Source organism: Astyanax mexicanus, unplaced genomic scaffold (assembly GCF_023375975.1).
Source record: "Astyanax mexicanus isolate ESR-SI-001 unplaced genomic scaffold, AstMex3_surface scaffold_32, whole genome shotgun sequence".
NCBI lineage: Eukaryota > Metazoa > Chordata > Actinopteri > Characiformes > Acestrorhamphidae > Astyanax > Astyanax mexicanus.
This window is the reverse complement of record NW_026040042.1, coordinates 3,209,474-3,231,624: the sequence shown is the minus strand read 5'-3', so window position 1 is coordinate 3,231,624 and position 22,151 is coordinate 3,209,474. Positions and strand designations below refer to the sequence as shown.

The 22,151-nt window shown below is 36.4% G+C and overlaps 1 protein-coding gene across 1 annotated transcript in view; it reads left to right on the top strand.

Annotated features, from left to right (window-relative positions):
- LOC103029152 (NACHT, LRR and PYD domains-containing protein 3-like) overlaps positions 1–22,151 on the top strand; it is a 442,571-nt gene that overhangs the window by 174,200 nt on the left and 246,220 nt on the right. The gene's annotated exons all lie outside the window — the stretch shown is intronic.

Genomic DNA, 22,151 nt, shown 5'->3' with positions numbered 1-22,151 from the left:
AGTCATCTCTGTGGTAAAGAATCAGCTGGAGAGGTTTCTGAAGATGCTGAAGAATCTGGATTACCCAGCATGCTCTGGGAGAGAGGAGGAGGATGAGGAGGATCAGAGTGGTGTCAGAGAGGGAGCGCTGAAGATCACACTGCACGTCCTGAGAAACATGAACCAGACAGACCTCGCTAACAAACTGCAGACCAGTAAGTGATTAGATCATTTACATAATACTTTATATGTGCATGAATTACACTCATTTCATTTTTTTGTAAACAGCCTTTAATGACAGCTCATTTTTATTATATATTTAATACTTCACCATATTTAATGATATTGCTTTTTCTATTTCTGTTAGAACTGGCTCCGTCCTGTCATCGGAAGCTGAAATCTACTCTAAAGGAGAAATTTCAGAAAATTAATGAAGGAATCTCAAATGCTGGAACCTCAACCCTTCTGAATGAGATCTACACACATCTGTATATCACAGAGGGAGGGAGTGGAGAGGTCAATAACGAACATGAGGTCAGACAGATTGAAGCAGCATCCAGGAGACCAGCAACACAGGAGACACCCATCAAATGTAACGACCTCTTTAAAGACCAGTCCATCAGAACTGTGCTGACTAAAGGAGTTGCTGGAATTGGAAAAACAGTCTCTGTGCAGAAGTTCATTCTGGACTGGACTGAAGGAAAAGCCAATCAGGATGTTCTCTTCATATTTCCACTTCCTTTTAGAGAACTGAATCTGATGAAGACTGAAAAAATCAGTCTGGTGGATCTTCTTTATCAGTTTTTTAAAGATACAAAATACTTAAAACCAGGAGATTATCATCGTTACAAAGTCATGTTCATCTTTGATGGTCTGGATGAATGTCGACTTCCTCTAGATTTCCAGAACAATAAGAGAGTATCTGATGTAACACAATCAGCCTCAGTGGATGTGCTGCTGACAAACCTCATCCAGGGGAACCTGCTTCCCTCTGCTCTCCTATGGATAACTACTCGACCAGCAGCAGCAAATCAGATCCCTCCTGACTGTATTGATCAGGTAACAGAGGTACGAGGGTTCAGTGACCCTCAGAAAGAGGAATACTTCAGGAAAAGGATCAGAGATCAGAGCCTTGCTGAAAGAATCATTACACACATGAAGTCCTCCAGAAGCCTCTACATCATGTGCCACATCCCAGTCTTCTGCTGGATCTCAGCCACTGTTCTAGAGAGGATGTTGGGTGAAGCAGAGGGAGGAGAGATCCCCAAGACTCTGACTCAAATGTTCACACACTTCCTTATCTTTCAGATCAAACACCGCAGCCAGAAGTACCAAAGAAAAAGTGATGTTGATCTTGACCAGACTAGAGAGATTATTCTGGCTCTGGGAAAACTGGCTTTCCAACAGCTGGAGAAAGGAAACCTGATCTTCTATGAGGAAGATCTGAGAGAGTGCAGCATTGATGTCAGAGAAGTGTCCATGTACTCAGGAGTGTGCACCCAGATATTCAGACAGGAGTTTGAACTTCACCTGGGGAAGGTTTTCAGCTTTGTGCATCTGAGTGTTCAGGAGTTTCTGGCTGCTTTATATGCGTTTCTGTCCTTCATCTCCAACAACAGAAATGTGCTGCAACAGAAACACAGTGGATTATTTGGTTTCTCCAAAAAAGGAACAATGTCTGACTTCCTGAAGAGAGCTGTGGACAAGGCCTTACAGAGTGAGAACGGACACCTGGACCTTTTCCTCCGATTCCTGCTTGGTCTCTCACTGGAGTCCAATCAGACTCTCTTACGAGGTCTTCTGATACAGACAGAGAACATCTCTCACAGTAAAGAGGAAGTAGTGGAGTACATCAAGCAGAAGATCAGGGAGAATCCCTCTCCAGAGAAAACTATCAGTCTGTTCCACTGTCTGAATGAACTGAATGATCATTCTCTAGTGCAGGAAGTCCAGAAATACCTGAACAGAGGAGGTTCCAGTGATCTCAGTGGGGTTACTCTCTCTCCTGATCAGTGGTCAGCTGTGGCGTTTGTGATGCTGAATTCAGAAGAGGAGCTGGAGGAGTTTGACCTGAGGAAATTTCAGACTTCAGAAGAATGTTTTCTGAGGCTGCTGCCAGTGGTGAAAGCATCCAGGAAGGTTTGGTAAGTATTTTCATTATTCAGTGTTTAATCTGTGCTGTTTTATATTTTGTAATATTGATTAGTCTGTGTTTTTATTGATTATTTAAACATAACAATCAGGGGTGCGTTTCCCGAAAGTAATCACTATAAGTAAATAACAAATTATCTAGTGCAGAACCTGAGAGAAGAACAAGTCTGTTCTACAAGTATTTCCCAAAGAGCTTTACAAACCAAAACTTAAACAAGTTCAAATAACATCTTTGTTGATTCCACCTCTGAAACCCCTCAATCAAAACACAAACATTGATTCAGTTCTGCCAAGTACATATAAATAAAGTGTTGGAATCAATATTATTAAACATATTATGAAATTTAAATAATAAAATGACATATTTAGGCATTATCTAATATTTGTAAACACACACATGACTATATAGATAAACAAAAAATCCATATTTGCTAAGTGCGGACCACGCCTAAAGAAGTAGAGAAAGAAGAAGGAAAAGGGGGAGGGAACTCAGGGAAATTTGGGCTGGAGTTCTGAACTGCGTGCTTGAAGAAGCGTGCAGTTATATAACATACTGACAGTAGTGCATTACAATAATCTAGCCTTGAGGTAATGAAGGCATTTACTCATTTTTCGGTGAAAAAAAAGCTGTTCTAGTAACATTAGATATGTGTTTATCGAATGCTAGATCTGAACCTATGATAACTCCAAGGTTTTTAGCTACTGAACCAGGTGTGACGGAGAAGTCGGACAGATTTAACATTAAGTCTGATCATTTATTTCTAGCAGCTTTGAATTTCTGTTTTATCATTATTTAATAGGAGAAAATTGTGAGACATCAATGTTTTCACATCTTTTACACATTTCTCGATTTTCTTTATTCTCACTCACATTTCTTGATCAGAGGTTTAATTACCGCTGTTTTAATGACTTTGGGTACATGCCCCAGGGTAAACGATGAGTTTACTATCATTAACAGAAGTTTAATTATATATGGCTGTACCTGTTTTAGTCATTTTGAGGGAACTGCATCAAGTGTGCTGGTTGTGCTGTTTGATGAGGAGATAATTTTCTCTAGTTCTAGCTGTTGAAGTGGGTTAAAAACTCATCATAACTTCAGTAACTGAGTTTTGTCCTATATCAGCCACACCAGATGACATATTTATCTGTTGCATTTTATCCTGAATGTTTTCAGTTTTCTATCAAAGAAGTCCATAAAAGCGTTGCAGGTGTGAATGGCTGGAATCTGAGATTCAGTACCTGCCTGGTTTTTAGTTAATTTGGAAATAACACTAAAGGGGCCAGATACACTGAGCGGGCTTTATTAAGTTATTTCTATATTTGACAAGACTGCCTTTCTATGCAGAATAGAACACTTTCAGTTTAGTTGATCGATATTATTATAAATTTTGTACTAACTGTTTTAAGGTACGAGTTTGATCATTGTACCATGGTGCAAGCTTTTTTGTCTCTCTTTTTGTGTTTAAGGGGAGCTACACCATCTAAAATAATCATTTTCTAAACAACTGATTAGTTTGTCTAGTTCCGATGAGTCTGCTGGACAGTGTACTAGAGTTGAAAATCAGAAAGGTTAACAGTAAGTGGAAATCAGAATTTGCAAATTTACTAAACAATAATGATAGAGGCAGCTGTGTGTGTGTGTTTGTTAGGGAGGACTTTATCTGTAATTGTTTTTTTTTATACATAGGCAGATTTTTAATTTGTAATCAAGCAAGAAAAAATTGTTCACTGACTAATAAGAATAAGAAAAGAAATAATAGTATATAAAATATACTAATACACCTCCTTCCTAAGGGGTGTGTGTTTATATGTCAGTGTTTCTAATGGATTATCATTTCTCTCTCAGGCTGTATGGGTGTAATCTATCAGATAAAAGCTGTGCAGATCTGGCCTCAGCTCTCAGCTCAAACTCCTCAACTCTGAGAGAACTGTACCTGAGTCATAATAAACTGCAGGATTCAGGAGTGAAGCTGCTCTCTGCTGGACTGAAGAATCCACACTGTAAACTGGGGAAACTGTGGTAAGATCATCAAAATACAACAAACAGCATCTCACGTTCACTCACACACACACACACACACACACACACTCACACACACACACACACACACGAACATGATCTCTTATGCAAATTAAATTAAGCAGGTGTGCTCGGTCCAGATTAGGCCGCCGATATTTGCAAAAAATGCGTATCGGTATCGGATCGGAAGGCACAAGAAAATGCCGATCCAGACTCCCGATCCAGTTTTTTTCACAGTCCAATCCGGGTTTTCCAGCACACTCATTTAGATAATCCATTCCAGTTTTTGCTGTGTTTTCGCCAGTGAGAGTAAAATCCGGTCCGCATTTTTCAGCACACCTTCAGCAAACGAGCATAGCATCTCCCCGGGCCGGGAAAGATGAACTCCGGTCAGACCGGCTGGAGGCAGCGTTAGCTCCCTTTATGAAGAGTTTTTTCTTTGAATTTAATAAAGTTTTCTCTCTTAACATTATGATGTTTGCTTGTTGTGTTTTTAGTGTCATTGTGCTTATTGTAGTATCACATCTCAACTAGTGGGTATGGGTAAATTATATGCAAATAAAGTTTATGAAACATGTTATGTTTCTTATTTATGCAACTAAAAGGTAAAACTGTGTGGAAACGTAGCTTATTTTGATAATTTAGCTTTAATTGCTTATAAAAATATTTATTATATTATGGTTACATTACTAACACAGGAGCAGCCTGACACCTGAGCATACTGAAATGCTCGTCTTTGTAAAAAAAAGAATCTCCCCATCATGCTTGGACTGCAGGCAGGGCAAACAGTTGGAATTGAAGGGAGTGTGTAGATGGGATGGAGTAGCAAAGTGTGGAGGAGATTGGGGAGTAGAAGGCATTTTGCTTTTAAATAGTTTTCATTATTTGCACTGATTTTTTTAAGCTTTGGTTTACACTTGTTCAAGAGCACTGATGAGTACAGCAGTCAAGAGTACTGATGCTGTTAATAGACTATTTTCTACTCAGTTTGTGTGTTTTGCTTTTTTAATACAATTTACAATATTATTTGCACTTATGGCTTTTTAAGCCTTGGTTTACTGTCGCCATTTCTGTTTGTTATTTATTATTTTGTCTATTTTGAGTTTATTAATTGCTAAATAAACAGGTCAGTTTCTCCTTACCAACCATTGTGTATTATTCAAACACACCTAATTCAGCTTGCTACTTGTTATCAAGAGTAAAACGCTTTTCAACATGAGTTTGACAACAAAGTAAGTTGGCTAAATAACTTTAAACTTTAATACATGCTCGGATAGGCCGGTATCGGTATCGGCCGGTATCGTTATCGGATCGGAAGTTCATAAAGCTGGATCGGGACATCCCTAGTCCAGATACCAGGTGGAGAAGTGGAGACAAAGTGAAAAATATAGTTTAGGAGTGAATGGGGAACTGCTGTGTTTTTGTTGGTGTGAATGACTGGAATCTGAGGTTTATTACCTGCCTGGTCTTTTCTATATTTGACAAGACTCTCTTTCCACTCAGAATGAAACACTTTCAGTTTAGTTGATCGATATTATTGTAAATTTTGTACTAACTGCTTTAAGGTACGAGTTTGGTCATTGTACCACATTGCGAGCTTTTTCTGTCTCTCTTTTTTGTGTTTAAGGGGAGCTACACAATCTAAAATAATAATTTTTTAAACAACTGATTAGTTTTTCTAGTTCTAATGAGTCTGCTGGACAGTGTACTAGTTGAAAATCAGGAAGTTTAACAGTAAGTGACTAAGAGACTATGTGCGATGCTGCATGAAAGTAAGACAGCACCTATCTATCTATCTATATAAAGAAATCAGTATTTGCAAATTTGTGTGTGTGTATGTGTTAGGGAGGATTTATCCATATTTGTTTTTTTTTTATTATACATAGGAATTTTTTAAATTTGTAATCAAGCAAGAAAAAAGGTCACTTCAACACCTACAGTTGCACCTATTTTAATTCACTGACTAGTAATAATAAGAAAAAGAATAATAATAATACATAATAAAGAATATAATAATTATCTCAAAAATATACTAATACACCTCCTTCCTAAGGGGTGTGTGTTTATATGTCAGTGTTTCTAATGGATTATCATTTCTCTCTCAGGCTGGATTGGTGTAATCTATCAGATAAAAGCTGTGCAGATCTGGCCTCAGCTCTCAGCTCAAACTCCTCAACTCTGAGAGAACTGAACCTGGGTTATAATAAACTGCAGGATTCAGGAGTGAAGCTGCTCTCTGCTGGACTGAAGAGTTCACACTGTAAACTGGAGAAACTGTGGTAAGATCATCAAAATACAACAAACAGAATCTCACCTTCACACACACACACACACACACACACACATGATCTCTTGAAAAATATAAATTTGGAGGGAATGAGATACTGCTGTGTTATTGTTGTGAAAACATTGTTTTACCATATACTTTCTACTTTTTTCAGCTTAGCAAATACAACATTCTTTTAGAAAAACAACAAAAATTTTTTACTTTTTATTCCCACTTTTATGGGTGTTGACACTTAATTAGCGGGTGTTTAAATACTCCTAAAAAGGCGAGCTCTGACTATGAGTTCTTTTGCTTCCTGCTTCTGTGCCGTTCAGACGCTTCTCTGCTTAGCTCTGCTATCTCTGCTATCTTTCATACTTTTCTTTATTTTTAGACATTTTCGAGCTACAGTGTCTGAGCTCATTATTTAGATTAGCACTAGCACTACCATATTTTGTTTCTTATTTTATTTTTTTTCTAGTTTCTTTTGGACCTTTTATAGTAGAGCCATAGGCACAGGAATCAGAAAAGTTTCTGTAGAGTGCTAAAGAAGAAATCTACAAGATGCCTCCTTGTGTGGGTTCAGAGCACCAGTGCTGCCAGAACTGCTACAATCTTCTACAAAGAATGACTGTTTTGGAAAAAAAAATCGGTCCTTGTTATCAGAGTTTAAGGACTGGCATTTCTGCGCTGTTCAAGGACCATCGGAGAGTGGGAGTGCTGCCAGCGGACAACAGGTTTTTAACGGAGCAGTGAGCAGTGGAGACGAACAGACCTGGACCAGCAGATCATGTGGACATCCGTAATGTGAGTACAGCTGAAAGATATGGGAAAAAACAGCAATGGGTTAGCATTGGAGCTAAACCCAAACGGCATGCCACATACAGCTCTGTAGTATCCTCCACTCCTGCTAACATAGCACATCTGGCTAATGGTATTGCTATTGCTCGGAGATCACAGAGCACAGAGCCAGAGGAAATCAGTTCCAGTCACTTAGTTTGCAAAACAGATTTGAGTCACTGCAAGAGCTTAATGACTTTTTAAATACCAGCCAGTATGATTCAGAAAGAACCAGAAGATTCAGCCATTCAAAACACCCCAGGAGAGCCACAGGGCTCAGCAGACATCCTTGTTTTGGGGGATGACTCTGTTCATGGCATGAAAAATAATCAGAAACTCATCGTTCGATGTGAGCCAAACATCACAGTTTCTGAACTGAATGAGAAGCTTCCAGCACTACTGGCTGAATACAGAACAGTGAAACGAATCATTGTTCATGTTGGAAAGAACGATACAAAGAAAGAGGAGTCTGAGGTGTTAAAAGAGACTTTAATGATCTTTTTCCACACTGCGCAAGTTCAACATCCAGACATTCATCAGTGGTCCTCTACCTGCAAGGGGCTGCAATATGTTCTCTAGGCTGTTGGCTTTAAAACATTTGGCTTCAGAAAACCTGCAGGTCAAATGGACTGAACTTCATTGACAATTTCAATCTGTTTTTTGGGAAGAGAGATTTTCAGGCGAGATGGACTGCACACCAACAAGAGGGGAGTCAAATTCCTGTCACAGAACATCATTTTTTCTCTGTGCAACTTCTCTGTTCCCACTGGTGAAGACACGTCAGCTTTAACACCCAAGGACACTGTCTGCACTACAGAGACACAACATCCTCCCCCCACAGAGACTGCGGAGTTATCGGATGGGAGCCATGTTCTGCTGTATCAGCTGCCGGAAACACCGCAACTGCATGAGCACTCCACACCATCCTCCATCTCCACCTCATCATCATCATCCTCCATCTCCACCCCATCATCACCCCACCTGAACTTCCCAGCAACCATGGAGAAGCTGGTATCTGCAGGGACAAGGCTGACACTCTGTCAGCGAGTCCTCAGGTACAGCGGAAAATTAGCACAACTTCTCCTCCACAGTCACCTACTGCCTCACGGACCCAGCAACCCTCATCCCCACCACCACTACACTCCCCAATCAAGGAGTTAGTAAAGGGGACCAAAATGAAGTGAACATGAACATGAAGTATTAAACAAAAACCTCCCACAACCCAAAAAGAAAAGACAAGCTCCTAAACCACCGGACAGACAGCTCCGTTCTCGACTTCTTCACCAGCAGGAGCCCCTCCCACCTCCCTCCACCATAAGGGAAGAGGCCGCCACAAGTAATCCAGCAAACTGATATCTTTTGGGTCAGTGCTGCTACAATGGTGATGTCAGCAGTACATGTTTTCAAAACAAGTACGGACCCTGTGTGCCAGTTATCTCCCCCATTCCAGTTCTTATCAGAAGCAGAAAGAACAGGGAGTATAGGTCAGATAATGTGAATATATCCAACCTGCAGTATGTAAATTGTAACCCACAGTCTTTGGAACAAAACGCACAGGGTATTAAATTAGCTCTGCTAAATATCAGATCTCTTACTAAAAAGTCTTATCTAATTAATGATTTTATTACAAATTATGGGCTTGATTTTCTGTTTTTAACAGAGACATGGTTAAATTCTTGTAGTGCTGAAAGTGTATTAATTGAGTCGGCTCCACCAAACTTTAACTTTTTAAATGTCTCATGTACCGGCAAGAAAGGTGGAGGTGTAGCTATGCTGTTTAATGATACATTCCAATGCAAGCAGTTATCACTTGGAGACTCCACATCTTTTGAATATTTAGGTGCAGATTTAAAAGGGGCACCAAGAATATTACTAGTAATTGTCTACAGGCCTCCAAGGTACAATGCTGATTTTATTGATGATTTTACAGATATGCTGTCTTATTTCTATCATTTTATTATTGCTGGTGATTTTAACATTCACATTAATATTCCCAAGGATAATTATGCCAGAGAACTCTATGGGCCCTATTTTAACGATCTATAGCACACTTGGTAATTGCGCTTTGCTCAGCTACATTTAGGGGCGTGTCCTGTGTCTTTGGTATCGTTGCACAGCTCCAACAGCGCAAAAGGGTGTGTTTTAATTCCCTTAATTATTCATGGGTGTGTTTTGGGCGTAACGTGAAATAAACCAATCAGTGTGTCAGTATCCATCCCCTTTAAGACACAGCTGCACGCTGACTTCTGTTCGTTCCTATTTTAACAGCGCATAGGAAATTGCGCCGTCACTCTGTGCAGATAAACCTGCAACTTAGGCAAGAGTAAAGTTATTTTATTCTTTATTCTGTTAATTGTTTATATAAAAACTGTGTTTGCAACACTGAATATTAATCAAGCAATCGATTATTTACACCGGAGGGGGACCCTCATTTACAGTTTAAAAGGGATTAAAAATATTTTAAAAAATAGAAATAAAAACTGACATTTACTATAGATGAATAAAATATATACAAGGAAAAATAGGAAATTTTAAAAACATCATAAAAATTGACATAAAAAATAAAGAATTTATATCTTATGAAGAAAATAATAATAGCAGTGAAAGTAAAGTAAAATGATAAGAATGATAAGAGATTATCAAATTTATTTCAATAAACTAAGAACATGGGAATCATGGGGAATATATATATATATATATATATATATATATATATATATATATATATATATATAATTTGATTAATAAAATAATTAAAATAATTAAAATGAATAAAAAATAAATAATATAAAATATAAACTCATTAAACACAATCACAGGCTTTCTGTGCAGAATAATAAAAGTTCCAGTTAGTTTCAGTTTCAAATCATGATAACAGCTCATCAAAACCTCAACCTCTCCTTTATATTTGACAATATTTGATGAACTTACAGGTCCTTACTTGTTTTTATTTAACTGAACTGAGTTTTATATTGTTTGTAGCCTCGCGCTGAATTCAGTGAAGCCAGAAAGATTAGGTACAAGAAAAGGCAGATAAATGACATGACAGCTGAACTTTTTGTGAGCAGAGTGTGCTCTGCACCATGCAAACCATCAGACTCTGTGGATACTCTGCTTTTAACTCAAAAACTGCTAGAATTTTAGATGAGATTGCACCAGTTAGAGTTAATACCATGCCATGCAAGCAGAAAGCTCCATGGAGAAATGATGCTGCAGTTCAGCTCCAAAAGAGAGAATGCAGAAAGGCTGAGCGCAGATGGCGAAAAACCAAGCTTCACATTCACAAAGAAATTTTTAAAGATAGACTGCGTGATTACAATAAAATAATGTGCACATCTATACAATCCTACTTCTCCAGCGTTATCAACAATAATATTAACAATAGCAAAGTTCTTTTCACTGTGGTTGACAGACTAACTAACTCACCTACATATATGACCTCTGAGCTAGTTTCAACTGAGAGATGTAATGAGTTTGCAAAAAAATTTTAATACTAAAATACACAATATCAGACAAGCCATCAGTACACCTATATCCACCGATGAGCCCATGTGCTCTCCAAAACCATGCAAAAGCATCATAGTCAAAATGTCCCAATTTAGCACTATTAATGAAGAAGTTTTAATTGATCCAGTGAGTCACCTCAAATCATCCACTTGCAGTCTTGATACATTACCAACCAAGTTTTTAAAGAATGTTTTTTACTCAGTATCAGCAGACATTCTTCAAATAGTAAGTACCTCACTCATGTCGAGTGTTTTTCCAAATGCATTAAAAACAGCCGTTGTGAAGCCTCTCTTAAAAAAGAAAAATTTAGATACAAACTTATTAAACAATTACAGACCAATCTCTAAAAAAAATGTATTCAAGCAAGTTATGCACTTTCTGTCCATAAATAACTGTCTAGACCAATTTCAGTCAGGTTTCCGGCCCAATCATAGTACTGAGACTGCGCTAATTAAGGTTATCAATGACCTTCGCTTAAATACAGACTCAGGAAAAATGTCTATTCTACTACTGCTTGATCTCAGTGCTGCTTTTGACACCATTGACCACAACATTCTCATAGATAGACTAGAGAACCGGGTTGGACTTTCTGGAACTGTCCTAAAATGGTTCAGTTCATACCTTCATGGAAATACTTTGTGGAAATGGTAAATAATGTTTCTGTGAGACTGTGCAAGTGACCTGTGGTGTACCCCAGGGTTCAATTCTTGGGCCACTCTTATTTAATTTATATATGATTCCTCTGGGTGAAATCATGCGTGACTATGGGATATCTTACCACAGCTATGCAGATGACACTCAGATCTACATGGTCCTCTGCCCAAACAATTATGGTCCCATTGACTCACTGTGTAAATGCCTTGAGCAGATAAATAAATGGATGGGACAGAACTTTCTGCAGTTGAATAAAGATAAAACAGAGATTATTTTATTTGGGAATAGTAATGAGAGGCACAGACTAGCTGCCTATCTGGATTCAAAAAGCCTAAAATCTAAAGAACTAGTGCGTAATCTTGGTGTACAAATGGACTCTGATCTCACTTTTAACAGTCATGTCAAAGCCGTCACCAAATCAGCATTTTATCACCTCAAGAACATCAATAAGATCAGAGATTTTCTGTCTACAGCAGCCTGGAGAAACTCATCCACGCCTTTATTTCTAGTAGGATTGATTACTGTAATGGACTCCTAACTGGACTCCCAAAAAAGACCATCAAACAGCTTCAGCTGATTCAGAATTCAGCAGCCAGAGTTCTGACTAGAAGTAAAAGAAGGGAGCACATCACCCCCATCCTTAAATCCCTACACTGGATACCAGTATGTTACATAAATGACTTTAAGGTACTGTTACTGGTCTATAAATGTCTTAATGGTGCAGGACCAGCATATTTATCTGATGTTCTCCAGCAGTATGAGCCGAGCAGAACTCTCAGATCATCAGGAACTGGTCAGTTAGAGCTGCCTAAAGTAAAAACTAAACATGGAGAGGCAGCGTTTAGCTACTGCACTGCTCTTAAATGGAACCAGTTAACAGAGAGCATTAGAAGAGCACCAACTCTAAACACTTTTAAATCCAGACTGAAAACCTACATGTTTGATCAGGCCTTCAGCTTAGCTTAAAACACTGCAGCTCCGCCCACTTTTATTCTGTAACGGCACTTTTGTATCATGTTTTATTCATGCTTTATTCTTATTTTATTTTTTATTTCCAATTCCTTGTTGTTCTTTTACATGTTTTTAAATGTTACTTCTATTTGTTTTAATCATGTTTGAATCAGTCATGCTTTATTCACCCAACAACACTCCAACCTGCAAGGATTAAAATGTATTACATGGAATATACATGGAATCGGCTCCCAAGAGAAAAAAACTAAAATACTCCTCCATCTCAGGCGTTTAAAAGCAGATATATACCTTCTACAAGAAACTCACCTAACAGAATCAGATCAACATAAACTGAAATCATATATTTACAGTCAATTATAACTCTAGACAAAGAGGTGTAGCCATTTTAATACATAACAAAATCACATTCACACACAATACTACAATCACAGACCCAGATGAACGATTTATCATCATAAATATCACCATTAACAACCACACTTTTACCATTGCTAACATCTACAGACAAAATATTGACAATCCCTCATTTTTTCATGACTTTTTTACACAAATTTCCTCACTATCGAACTATTCAATCATGATTGGAAGCGATTTTAATACAGTTATAGATTCATCTTTAGACCGATCAGCTCATACTCAGAACACACGCAACTGGAATTCCACTGAAATAATAAAACAGTACATGCAGGATTTTGGTCTTGGTGATGGGTGGCGACAAAATCATCCAACAACCAAAGAATTCACATTTTACTCAGCAGTACATAAATCATATTCACACATTGATTATTTTCTAATTATTAATTCAATTTTCTCAAACATTGTACATATATAAATCTCAATGATATGGAATTCAAACCAACAACATAAACAGACCTTTAGATGGCACTTTAACACATCACTACTTAATGATCAAGATTTCAACAGCTATATAAAAAAGAGTGGGTATCATTCCTAGAAATAAATGATTCTCCAGACACATCACCAACACTTTTATGGGAGACTGGCAAAGAGGTTCTAAGAGGAAAAATAATATCATATGCTACATTTAAACAGAAGAAAGAAACAGAACATGAGGTAAAATTAGAATAAAAAATTAAAGAATATAAGTAGAATAAGTATATCTGAAGAAAAGCAAAAAGAACTTCGGCAACTAAGATATGATCTAAATTAATTAAAAAACAAAAAAACTAAATTCTTATTACAAAGATTGAGACATTAAAACTCTGAATACTCAAATAAATCTGGAAAATATTTAGCAAGTCTCATTAAGTGTAATAAAAGAAAAAACAATTATTCCAACCATAAAAAAGTCAGCAGGGAAAATAGTACAGAGACTTGATGAAATTAACGACATTAAAGAAATTAAAGATTTCTTTTTTTTTAAGTATATTCATCAGACAATGAAACCAACTTAGATGAAATCAGTAACTTCCTGGACCACATCAAACTGCCTAAATTAACCAAAAACCAAAAACATACACTTGAAATATCATTATCTCCAGAAGAATTCTACAAAGCCCTAAAACACATTCCTAACAATAAAGCACCAGGACCTGGTGGATTCCCTGCTGAGATTTATAAACACTTTTGGTCATCCCTATCTCAACTGTTTTACAGAATGATATCAGAAATTAAACAAAATGCAAAACTACCAACAAACATGAATACTGCAATCATCTCCCTTCACCTTAAACCAAACAAAGACCCTACCCTACCATCCAGCTACAGACCATTATCATTAATAAATACAGACACAAGAATAATCAGCAAGACTCTAGCCAACAGAATAGAAACAATAATCCATAATTTAATACATCCTGATCAAACTGGATTTCTCAAGGGTCGACATTCATCCACCAATATGTGCAGATTAGTGAACATAATAGATTACACCTCTCACCAGAACATACCAACAGCAGTTGTAACCCTGGATGCAGAGAAAGCCTTTGATAGAGTGAACTGGAAACTCTTATTCACCACACTGCACAAACACCTAAGACCACAGTCAACACCAATGGAGTAATATCTCAACCTCCACCCTCTCCTGCCCAACAGCGCTTGGCTTCACCGTAGTTTTAATCACCGGCCCCACCCTGAGCACCTGAACTCTATTACCAGCTCTATAAAGGAGCTCCAGTTAAGAGACTCTCTGCGAAGTCTTAGCATTTCATTTGAACTCTAAGCTCTGAGCATTATATTCCTATTGTTTTTCTGGTAGTCTGACCTCTAGCCTTGTTTATTTACTTCGTCTCAGCCTTTTCCTCTGAATACCCTGTTTGCCTGTGATTCGACCCGTGCCTGTCTTTTGGATTGTTTATTTGAATAAAACCAGTCTGCATCTGCATTCAGTCTCTTTACCTGTTTATGGTGACAGATGCTCAGTCTCTCCTTATCTATTCTCTATCTTCATAGAACCGCTAGCAGCAGCGATACATCAAAACACAAACATTAAAGGAATCCAAACATCCAACATGCAACATAAAATCAGTCTATATGCAGATGATATCTTACTATTTCTACAAAAAACAGTTATTTCAATAAAAGAAACAATCCAAACAATCGGAAATTATTCCAAAATATCAGAGTATTCAATCAATTGATCAATATCTGCAATTCTCCAATAAACATAAATAAACCTGATGTAAAGGTAAAAACACTACCCATCCCCATGTGCACTAATTCACATATCTGAGTGTGAGGGTCTCCCCCAGCTGTCAGAGTTGTTCAATCTCAATTAAAACTCAATAACTAAATCAATAAGTGATGATCTCCGCCGTTGGACAACACTTCCCCTTTCACTTACTGGCAGAATTGCTACAATTAAAATGACAGTATTACCAAAAATCAATTATTTATTTTCAATGATTCCCATTCAGCCCCACCCTCCTGGTTTCAAACTCTAAATACCACAACAACTGAATATTACTGGAAAAATAAACCACCCAGAATCAAACTCACCACATTACAGAACTCAAAATCACATGGCGGCCTAGAGGCACCAAACTGCCACCATTATTTTCACAAGATAACAAACTCTGTACTCACACCAACCAGTCATTCACCCATCTGGAACAACCCGGACTTTATCATCGATAAAAAACACTAAACTACCCACCTTGAATCGAAAAGGGGATCAAACACCTCAAACACATGTATCACAATACCATCTTAATGTCACTACCACAATTAACCCAGAAATACGGCATTGGGAGAACTCAATTTTTACAATACCACCAGTTAAGATCAATCATCTGTTCAAAAATCACCCCAATCACATTAGACCTGCACTCACCAATTTCAGAATTTCTTAGCATTACTACAACAAATAAAATATTATCCAAAATATATAAAATAATATCTCAATTGAATCTTACTATTAGCTTACCGTGCAAACAATGGGAAGAAGATTTATCATTAACTCCTAATGCTGATTTCTGGGTCCAGGTGTGTAATAAAAAACACTAATTTACAACTCATCCAGTATAAAGTTATCCACCGAGTTCACTACACCACACACAAAATGTATAAAATGGGATTCACAAACTCACCAATTTGTACACACTGCAATCAAAACACAGTTGATAATTATATCCACGCTATGTGGCACTGCACACCCATTAACCAGTTCTGGAAAGAAGTTATCACCCTCCTATCTCATGCCCTCACCACCCAAATCCACCCAACACCATCACTCTGCCTACTAGGAGACACACCAACCACTAACACAACACCACAAAACAATAGAATAATCTTAATGTCGCGAGTCATCGCCAAGAAAATCATCCTCCTAAACTGGAAAACAAAAAATAACATTAACATCAATCACTGGAAAAAATCTACTAACAGACTATCTCTCTCTAGACACTCAGAACCCACCAAAAACACACATTCAGACCCAATTTAGACACATCTAATTCAAACATTACATTAAATCACATAATAATCCAACACAAGATAAAACATAGCAAAATCATTAGTTAAAATTGCACATAAGTTTAGATTCTGTTTTCTGTTCAGCTATATTTTGATATATATGTATATATGTCGCTTTCTTTCCTATTTTTGTATCTTTTCTTTTTCTTTTCCTTCTTTGTTTTTGTCTGTTTGTTTGGGTGGTGGTGGGTCAAAAAAAAAAGAAAATCAGACATTGCTTTTGAAGTGTGGTTCAACAGAATCATTTAAACCCTAAACTAATAAAACTACCTCTGACCATGTGCACATAAATATAGATCTCTCACTTAACAATACTAAATAATCTTATTCTAATTTCACCCTCATAAAGAGAAATACACTGAGCAGCATGTTCTCTGTGGGAAAGTGTTCTATTCTGAGCTCTTTATCAGAAGTACATGCATGTCTGTTTATCTGAATTTAAGTTCAGTGTTAGTTTAATCTGCAGTGTGTGAGATTCAGCTAAATTAATGATCATGTCTTGCTTTAATAATTGATGAAATAATAACTGAAAATTTTCTGTAACTAATTTATTGATAAAGAAATTAAAATTAGTTTGTGTGTGTGGAGGATATGTATATGTATTCATGTGCATATTATTGTTTATAGTAAAGGAAGGGAAACATGTTAAACATTTCTTAAATATGTAAAACATCTTCAGCTTCACTCATTTTAATTCAGTAAATAATAGTATAATATTTTTACATGAACTGTTCTACACAATATATATATATATTTACAGTTCACACTGTAAACTGGAGAAACTGGAGTAAGATCATCAAAATACAACAAACAGAGCATCTCATCTTTACACACACACACACACTACACACACACACACACACACACATACACACACAATAGTAAACTATTTAAACTAGCAGCAGATGAATACATTTGATGTCCAGTATAAAGGAATATCAAAATGGAGGACAGATACTCCTAATTATTTGTACTTATTGATCAAAACATCCTGATCCAATGAAATATTAAGTTTTTTTTTTTGGTCAGTGTTGCACATCAAGATACAGTGTTGATATAAGGGGAACCACAGCAGTGAGTCAGTAAGACTTTTTTCATTAGTTTAGTTACAGTTTCATTAGTTACAGTAAAAGAGATAAAAATCCAGTATTTTACGCATTCTTTTTTTAAATGTCTACACAAACTGTTCTACACAATAGTTATATTTACTAGATCTATGTTAAATAAACATGATTATATATCTGTTATGCAATATAACATAACTGTCTCAAATATATATTACTACACCTCTTCCTAAGGGGTGTGTGTTTGTGTTTATATGTCAGTGTTTCTAATGGATTATTATTTCTCTCTCAGGCTGGATTGGTGTAATCTATCAGAGAAAAGCTGTGCAGATCTGGCCTCAGTTCTCAGCTCAAACTCCTCAACTCTGAGAGAACTGAACCTGAGTGATAATAAACTGCAGGATTCAGGAGTGAAGCTGCTCTCTGCTGGACTGAAGAATCCACACTGTAAACTGGAGAAACTGTGGTAAGATCATCAAAATACAACAAACAGAGCATCTCACCTTCACACACACACACACACACTAACACACACCACTACACACACACACACACACACACACACACACACACACACACACACACACACACACACACAATTAAATAATTAAAACCAGCATCACCTGAATACTTTTGATATTCCAGTATAAATGTGGTCATTTCACAGAGGACAGATACTCCATTAGTAAAGCTGCATCTAATTATTTGTACTTTTTGATCAAAAGATCCTGATCCAATAAAATATTACGATTTTTTTGTCAGTGTTACACCACAAGGTACATTTTTGACTTTGACATTGTTTCATTAGTTACAGTAAAAGAGATAAAAACTTTTTACATACATTTAATATATTTTTTCTCAGGGCTTAGATAGAGAATGTATCCTAGTTCAGTAGAGGTGTAGTTGTGAAGTGTAATAAAATGATTTAGTTTGTAAATATTCCTGCATTACTGCATTTTCTCTGCTGTTCTACACTGAACATGAACTGATCTCTACTAGAAAGGTGATGGAACCTATCCTTTATATTCCTATAGGCTATAAGAACCATGTCAGTAGAGCATGTTCTCTGTGGAAAAGTGTTCTATTCTGAGCTCTTTATCAGAAGTACATGCATGTCTGTTTATCTGAATTTTAAGTTCAGTGTTAGTTTAATCTGCAGTGTGTGAGATTCAGCTAAATCATGTCGTGCTTTAATAATTGCTGAAATAATCTCTGAAAAATATGTTAACCAATTTATTGATAAAAAAATTGGAGTTAGTTTGTGTGTGGAGGATAGTATATGTATGCATGTGAGAGGCATTTTAAACCTTTCATAAAATAAGTAAATAATCTTCAGCTTTACTTACTTTAATTCACTCAATAATCGTATAAAATTTCTACATAAACTATTCTACATGATAGATATATTTAATATATATATTAGATAGGTAAGAGATAAATAATAGATATATTTACACCTCTTCCTAAGGGGTGTGTGTGTTTATATGTCAGTGTTTCTAATGGATTATCATTTCTCTCTCAGGCTGTGGGAGTGTAATCTATCAGATAAAAGCTGTGCAGATCTGGCCTCAGCTCTCAGCTCAAACTCCTCAACTCTGAGAGAACTGAACCTGAGTGGTAATGAACTGCAGGATTCAGGAGTGAAGCTGCTCTCTGCTGGACTGAAGAATCCACACTGTAAACTGGAGAAACTGTGGTAAGATCATCAAAATACAACAAACAGAGCATCTCACCTTCGCACACACACACACACACACACACACACACACACACAAACACACAATTAAATAATTAAAACCAGCATCACCTGAATACTTTTGATATTCCAGTATAAATGTGGTCATTTCACAGAGGACAGATACTCCATTAGTAAAGCTGCATCTAATTATTTGTACTTTTTGATCAAAAGATCCTGATCCAATAAAATATTACGATTTTTTTGTCAGTGTTACACCACAAGGTACATTTTTGACTTTGACATTGTTTCATTAGTTACAGTAAAAGAGATAAAAACTTTTTACATACATTTAATATAATTTTTTCTCAGGGCTTAGATAGAGAATGCATCCTAGTTCAGTAGAGGTGTAGTTGTGAAGTGTAATAAAATGATTTAGTTTGTAAATATTCCTGCATTACTGCATTTTCTCTGCTGTTCTACACTGAACATGAACTGATCTCTACTAGAAAGGTGATGGAACCTATCCTTTATATTCCTATAGGCTATAAGAACCATGTCAGTAGAGCATGTTCTCTGTGGAAAAGTGTTCTCTTCTGAGCTCTTTATCAGAAGTACATGCATGTCTGTTTATCTGAATTTTAAGTTCAGTGTTAGTTTAATCTGCAGTGTGTGAGATTCAGCTAAATCATGTCTTGCTTTAATAATTGCTGAAATAATCTCTGAAAAATATGTTAACCAATTTATTGATAAAAAAAATTAGAGTTAGTTTGTGTGTGGAGGATATGTATACGTATGCATGTGAGAGGCATTTTAAACCTTTCTTAAATAAGTAAATAATCTTCAGCTTTACTTACTTTAATTCACTCAATAATCGTATAAAATTTCTACATAAACTATTCTACATGATAGATATATTTAATAGATATATTAGATAGGTAAGAGATAAATAATAGATATATTTACACCTCTTCCTAAGGGGTGTGTGTGTGTTTATATGTCAGTGTTTCTAATGGATTATCATTTGTCTCTCAGGCTGTGGGACTGTAATCTATCAGATAAAAGCTGTGTAGATCTGGCCTCAGTTCTCAGCTCAAACTCCTCAACTCTGAGAGAACTGAACCTGAGTGGTAATAAACTGCAGGATTCAGGAGTGAAGCTGCTCTCTGCTGGACTGAAGAATCCACACTGTAAACTGGAGAAACTGTGGTAAGATCATCAAAATACAACAAACAGAGCATCTCACCTTCACACACACACACACACACACACACACACTACTGCACACACACACACACACACACACGTGTGCTCTGACTATTAGTCTAGATAGAAACAGGGGTCCACGAGCACATAGTGGATTTTTTTCGCCACCTGTTTTTTTCTTAATCTTTAAAGTGTCTATTTTAAGGTTCTGACAGGTAACAGGATGAAATAATGTCCCATGACATTTATTTTTAACCCTTTAATGCATCTATGCTAATTCCGAACCAGAAAAAAATAATGAAGAAAATGGCATAGCTCCTTGAGTTAACAACCTATACAGATAAATGAGCACACTTTTCCATACAATTCTGGACCAAGGAATTTAACGGAGTGGTTATTTTTTACGTTTTTAACACATTTTGACTTAATTCTGGGAAAAAAAAATAGCAGAAAATGTTAATTTGCCTGTACGTTTTCACGTTATACTAAATTCCTGCACACTAAATAAAAACATCCTGAGATTTTTCTTAGTCCTTAAAGTGTCTACTGACAGGTAACAGGACAAAAAATGTCCCGTGGGGCTTATTTTTAACTTTTTACTACATCTATCCTAATGCCAAACCTGAAAAATAATTAATAAATTGGCATTACTCCTTAAGTTAGACAGACAAATGAGCACACTTTTCCATACAATTCTGGGCCAAGGAATTCAATAGAATGGTTCTTTTTAAGTTTTTGACACATTTTGACTCAATTCTGGGACAAAGAGATTTAAAAAAATAACAGAAAATGTTAAGGTTGCATGTTTGTTTTCACATTATACTAAAATCTTGTGCACTGGATAAAAACATCTTGATATTTTTCTTAATTTTTGAAGTGTCTATTTTAAGATAATGACAGGTAACAGGACAAAAAATGTCCTGTGCAGCTTATTTTTAACCCTTTACTACACCTAACCCAAATCCGAACCTAAAAAAATATAAAGAAATTGGCATAGCTCCTTCAGTAAAAGCCTATACAGTCAAATGAGCACACTTTTCCATACAATTCTGGGCCAAGGAATTCAAAATAATTCTTTTTAAGTTTTTGACACATTTTGACTCAATTCTGGGACAAAAAGATAAAGAATTAGCAGAAAATGTTATGGTTGCCTGTACACTTTTATTTTTCTTTCTACACTTTTCTTCTCCCATTTCTGTTTTATTTATTTCTAATGAGAGAGGTTACTTTACGATCCTGCTTCTTTTCCTCCTAAGTTTTTTAGCTGTAATGTTTATAATATTTATTGATCATCCCCATCCAATAAAATATTGAGAAAAAATATTTTTAAAAGTTGCAAAACTAAAAGGTTTTGAAGATGTAGCCATGAGATAACCACTCTATTAACAGTGAAACTGTGAGAATTTTTATTCAAAGAGAAGTTTTCTTAGTTACAGTAAAGGTAAGCTTAAATATGTGCACACTGGAACAAAATCGTTGGTACACTTCAGTTAAAATAAGATAAAAACACAGTAGTTGCAATTCATACAGTCACAATGTTGATACAGTTGCAACAAACAGTATATGAACCCTTTGGGATTACTTAGATTTCTGCATAAATTGGTCGTTGAATGTGTTCTGATCTTCATCTAAGTCACAACAATAAACAAACACAGTCTGCTTAAACTAATATCACACAAAAATGATATGTTTGCATGGTTTTATTGAACACAACATGTTAACATTCACAGTGAGAGGGGAAAAGTATGTGAACCCCTAGGCTAATGACTTTTCTAAGAGCTAATTGGAGGCAGGATGTGATGAGATTGGATGTGTTGGTTAAAGCTGCCCTGCCCTATAAAAACACACCAGTTTTGAGTTTGCTGTTGTTAAGAAGCATTACTT